The sequence below is a fragment of the Cucurbita pepo genome, chromosome 12 (genome assembly GCF_057944985.1).
Source record: "Cucurbita pepo subsp. pepo isolate OVF chromosome 12, ASM5794498v1, whole genome shotgun sequence".
NCBI classification, from domain to species: Eukaryota; Viridiplantae; Streptophyta; class Magnoliopsida; order Cucurbitales; family Cucurbitaceae; genus Cucurbita; species Cucurbita pepo.
This window is the reverse complement of record NC_141809.1, coordinates 7,924,399-7,930,398: the sequence shown is the minus strand read 5'-3', so window position 1 is coordinate 7,930,398 and position 6,000 is coordinate 7,924,399.

The window sequence follows — 6,000 nt, the reverse complement described above, 5'->3', positions numbered from 1 at the left end:
AATTTTCCTTTTGTAGGTCAATTCATATCGTATGAGTTTAACCTCATCAAGAATATCTACAAATCTCTGGATTTTATGACTTTAAAATATTTATCCTTCGTCATCATCCCTCATAACTATTTTGAGGGTAATAAGTCCTTAAATTGGTCATCTAACATGACAATTTGAATTTTAGTAGGATTGAATCATCTCATAATTCCCCCACTACGATGAGACTTATCGAATTAATGACTAGGATCCACTTGACTCTCAAGCGAAATTAAATTGTTAACAACTTGGAACTATTTAATTAACACTATCTTGTTGGATGATGGGACTATGATGGAAGTCCCACATCGACTAATTTAGGGAATGATCATGGGTTTATAAGTGAGGAATACTAACTCCATTGCTATGAGGCCTTTTGGGGAAGCCCAAAGCAAAGCCATGAGAGCTTATGTTCAAAGTGGACAATATCATACCATTGTGGAGAGTCGTGTTCGTCTAACATATCTCACCTTATTATAAGTGAATTTCCACATATCTAGAGTCGCCACTAACGTCTCATGCTCATCTCTAATGCAGAATAAAAATCTAAGCATGCTCACCTCTATTAGCGGAAAAATTGTAAGTTCAAAAGACAAAATAAAACGATTACAAATTAATTAATATAAATGAATGAAATGCAAACCTCGATTACAAATTAATTAATATAAATGAATCTAAGCATGCTCACCTTTATTAGCGGAAAAATTGTAAGTTCAAAAGACAAAATAAAACATAAATGAATGAAATGCAAACCTTTATTAGCGGAAAAATTGTAAGTTCAAAAGACAAAATAAAACGATTACAAATTAATTAATATAAATGAATGAAATGCAAACGCCCTATCCTAACTAAGACTAGGAATTTTAAATATGCAACTATCCTATGCACGCGCCACAGTCTCTGATCACGATGCCACCGTCAACCGTACATGGGAGCCTTGCCTTTACCTGAAAAACAATATGGCACACGGCCTGAAAATACTCAGTAAGTGACCCCACTATAGGGGCCATGCTAATGCAAACACATGCAATCATGAATAGGGACCTATCTCTAATCATCTTAGGGGTGGCCTCCAGTCTCGGACAAATTGGATGTGTAGTACTTCCCTACACACGACTCACACGTGCGAGTGTGAGTCCCCAGGGCGCTCGCACACCCCCTGGACCCTCTGGTCAAGCTAATCTGTAGCGACGTCCGGAGGTCAGCGGAACCCCATAGTGTCATGCGCCTCATGAACACCCTCATCTGTGTGCTTTCGCACCTGTGCGCATTCGCGCTCATCATAAGGTGCGCGTCCGCACTCATCATCTCTAGGGGAAGTAGCCCTATGCTTATGAACATACAAAATGCATGAGGTCCCTCTAAATCCATCGTAATGTCTCTTCTGACACAACCCTCTAGTCTCATCTCTTTGTTACTCTAGGTAACGCATATCGTGGATATTTATATTAATATCATTTTCATGCTCTTAGTGTTGTGTCCTACATCGATCTAACGACATGATGCAATATGGCACTCATCATCATCTAGCATGCTCAATATGGAAAACATCATCATATTAAGGTAAAAATCATGCAATCATCATGCTCATCATAATGCCATAACGTGCGTCAAACATATTAAGCGTCACTCAACAAAATATGTATAAACTGGCACATATCATCAAGCATCATACAATTTATTTAGCCTATCCTATAGTAAGGCCACTTACCTGGTTGGCCTTAGCCGAAGTATTCCCTAATTTAATTAACATAAGCTCCCGTTCCTCGAGAGCTGCTCCAAAGGTTGCTAAGGTTTGATTCTTATCGCATCGTTCGTCACCTTTTGTTAGTATTTCACATTTTAATTAATAATCCAACTAACAGTATAAAATACCTAAACGGCCTCAATAAAAATCGAGTTCCATGTTTTCATTGTTTCTAAATTATATAGAATAATAAAACTTAAAACTTAAACTAAAGATATGTCAAGATTATTAATATTTCAAGTGGCTTAGATAGTTCAACATTTAATTTTATATCATATAGATACAAATATAATAATTTCTCATATCTTCCATTCTCATTCTCTAACTTTATGTTATATTTTAATTCTGTTTACAGTGCCACCTAAACAGTACGTTCTCATATCTATATCTTCCATTCTCATTCTCTAACTTTATGTTATATTTTAATTCTGTTTACAGTGCCACCTGAATAGTACTTGCCATTTTCAAACAGTTCTAATTTTCTTTTCTTTCCTAAAATTTCTCTTTTGTTTTTTTTTTTTCTTTTAACTCTAATTGTTTTAAGCCGTTCAATTCTACCTCCCTATCTCATTATTTTAAGCAATTTAAATCTAACTCTTTTAATCAATTTGAGTTTAATTCTATAATTCTTTTATTACTTTCTTCCCAGAAGTTTAACTCTACTCCCATATCTAAATCATCTAAATCGTTTAATTCTCTAAATAGTCTACTCCCATATCTAAATCGTTTAATTCTCTAAATCGTTTAATTCAATCCTGTTCAGCAGTTTATTCTGTTCTCACATATATATATATATTTTTTGGCTTTACTATTTCCAAATCTAATCTTCTCCTCCTTCCATGTATTGTTTTTATCTTCTTCTCTTCCCATGTATTGTTTTTATTATTATTATTATTGGATCTGTTTTCCTAATCTTCCCCTCTCTCTTTTTTTTTTTTTTTTCTTATCCTGTTTTCCAAAACTTCATTTTTTTTTATTTGGATATGTTTTCCAGATCTTCCTTTTCCATCTCTTTTTTCTTATCTATCTCTTTTTTTTTTTCGTGCTAAGGACTCTTACTACATAGATAATTTCTAATTCAGATCATTCCAACAGTTAATTTCTAAATTTCTAACCCAGATCTAAATAATTGCTAATATCCTTCATAAAAGGAAAAAGTAAAACTACTATCCTGAAATGACATCTATCTTTGTTTATCTGCCTACCATCTCTCCATTATCTGCCTTCTTCTGATCTCTCCATTATTGTCTAACCATCTATCCGTCATTATTGTCTAACCATCTCTCCATCATATGCATTTGTTTCCTCGAGACAATATTTTCTTTCTGTTTCTGTTTTGTTTGATGAAGTATTGATACAGGATGAGAGAGGTATTTTAGGGGAGGGGATGAGAGATTAAAGGAGAGGTGGGCAGTTTATTTCTTTTTTTTTTTTTTTTTTTTTTTTTTTTTTTTTTTTTTTTCTTTTCCTTATTTTGTTATTTTTATTTTAATATATATATATATATATATATATATATATATATATATATATTAAACCATCTTCTCTATTTTGTTATTTTTATTCTAATACATATATATTAAACCTAGCGGGGCGTTACATTATCTACCCCTAAAAAGAACTTTCGTCCTCGAAAATCTCCAACTCTTGTACTAGTTCGGAGAGTTTTTCACTTATTTCAACCTCACTCTCCCACGTGGTCTCTTTGGTGTGGTGATTTCGCCACAACACCTTAAGGAACGCAATGTTTCTGTTGCGTAATGCTTTTACTTCTCTGGTTAAGATTCTTATTGGGTTTTTTTTTTTTTCCTCGTGACTCAGATCTTTATTAAGTTGGAGTGGTTCATAGTCTATTACGTGGATAGGGTCCATAATGTACTTTCTCAGCATCGACACGTGAAATACATCATGAACTCCTGAGAGGTCGGAGGTAGGGCTAACTTATACGCTACTGGACCAACTCGCTCTAGGATCTCGAATGGTCCAATGACTTTAGGACTTAACTTGCCCTTACGTTCGAACCTCAAGACACCTTTCATAGGTGCCACCTTGAGGAATACTAGGTCCCCTATCTCAAACTCCAGGCTTCTACACCTTACATCGGCGTAGCTTTTCTGTCTACTTTGAGCAATACGCATCCTTGCTCAAATTTTCTAGACAGCCTCATTGGTGAGTCCAACCAGCTCGGGTCCTACTAACTCTCTCTCACCTACTTCGTCCCAGCATAGTGGGGACCTACACCATTTTTCGTATCAGGCCTCAAACGGTGCCATTCCAATAGTTGCTTGGAAGCTGTTATTATACGAGAATTCCATCCGGTGGAGTTTGGAATCCTAACTTCCCTTAAAATCTAGTATGCAAGCACGTAGCATGTCCTCTAGAATTTGGTTTAAACGCTCCATTTTTCTATCTGTTTAGGGGTTAAAGGCAGTACTAAATTCGAGGCGGGTACCTAGCGCTTTTTAAAGTCTGCGACAAAATGCTACCGTAAAGTGTGAATCTCGATCCGACACTATAGACACTAGGACTCCACGTAGTCTTACTATTTCTTTCACATACAGTTGTGCCCATTTGTCAACTGTATATGTAGCTTTCCTAGGTAGGAAGTGTGCCGATTTGGTCAACCTATCGACAACTACCCAGATCACTGTATATGCTTTGTGCGTTTTGGGTAATCCTACTATGAACATTGCTATGTTTTCCCACTTCCACTCTAGTATGCTTAGGGGCTACAACAACCCCACTGCCTTTTGTTTAGGAACTTTCACTTGTTGACAAACTAAGCACTCGCTCACAAACTCGGCCATGTCCCTCTTCATGCTCTTCTATCAGAAATGTTGTTTAAAATCTTGGTACATTTTTGTACCTCCTGGGTGCATGGCAAATGGCGAGTTGTGAGCTTTCATTAGTATCTCCTTCCTTAACTTCTCTGGGACACATAGGCATCCCTGATACAATAGTCCTTATCTAAGGACTTCGAGAACCTGTCTACTAGACTTTTGTCTAGCTTGCCCAGGACTTTCTGTAGGCTTGGTTCCTCTCGTTGGGAGGTAACCATTCTTTGCCTAAGTGTAGGTTGCACTGTAAGTCGGCCAGCTGTGCCATGACTCTCTCAGTCGCTACACTATGTTGGCTCCCTCGAATTTTCTTTGTACCCTTACTTCCCTTGTAATGAGGGTCGAAGAGTGGGTCACCTTTCTACTCAAAGCGTCTGCGACCACGTTTGCTTTTCTAGGGTGGTACTGGATATCTACATCGTAGTCATTCACCAATTCTAACCACCTTCTCTGTCTCATATTTGACTCTTTCTGGGTGAAGAAATATTTAAAATCTTGTGGTCGGTTAAACTTTGAATTTTCTCTCCATATAGATAGTGTCACCAAATTTCAGCGTGAACACTACAGCGGCCAACTCCAGGTCGTGGGTAGGGTAATTATCTTCGTTTTCTTTTAGTTGACAGGACGCGTATGCAACAACTTTACGGTGTTGCATTAACACACATCCTAGTCCATTCTTTAACGACGTCACTATAGATTACGTACTCTTCTGAGATCTCGGGTACCGTGAGTACCGAGACGGTTACCAATCTCTCTTTTAGGTTTTGGAAGCTTGCCTCACAAGCATCATTTCATATAAATGGTACCCCTTTTCTCGTTAGCTGTGTCAAAGGCGAGGCTATTCTAGCGAAGTGCTACACGAACCTTCGATAGTATCTCGCTAGTCCCAAGAAACTCTGTACTGGTGTTACCGAAGTTGGGCGTTCCTACTTCGTGACCGCTTTGATCTTAGTAGGATCTACGGATACTCCATCCTTTGTTGCCACGTATCCTAGGAAAGAGACTTATCATAACCAAAATTCACACTGTGAGAACTTGGCATACAACTTGTTCTTTCTTAGGGTGGCTAGGACTTTTCAGAGGTGTTTCTAGTGTTCCAAGTCTATTTTCGAGTACACTAGGATGTCATCAATGAGCACAATCACAAAAGTGTCTAGATAGTCTTTGAACACTCGGTTCATTAACTCCGTTAACACAGTTGGAGCATTGGTGAGGCTAAATGACATACCACGAACTTATAGCGATCATACTTTGTCCTAAATGCTATCTTTGGTGCGTCTTTTTCTTTACTCTTTATTTAATGATAACCTGACCACAGGTCTATCTTAGAAAATATTGTTGCTTCTCTTAGTTGATCGAATAAGTATTCTATTCTAGGTAGAGGGTATT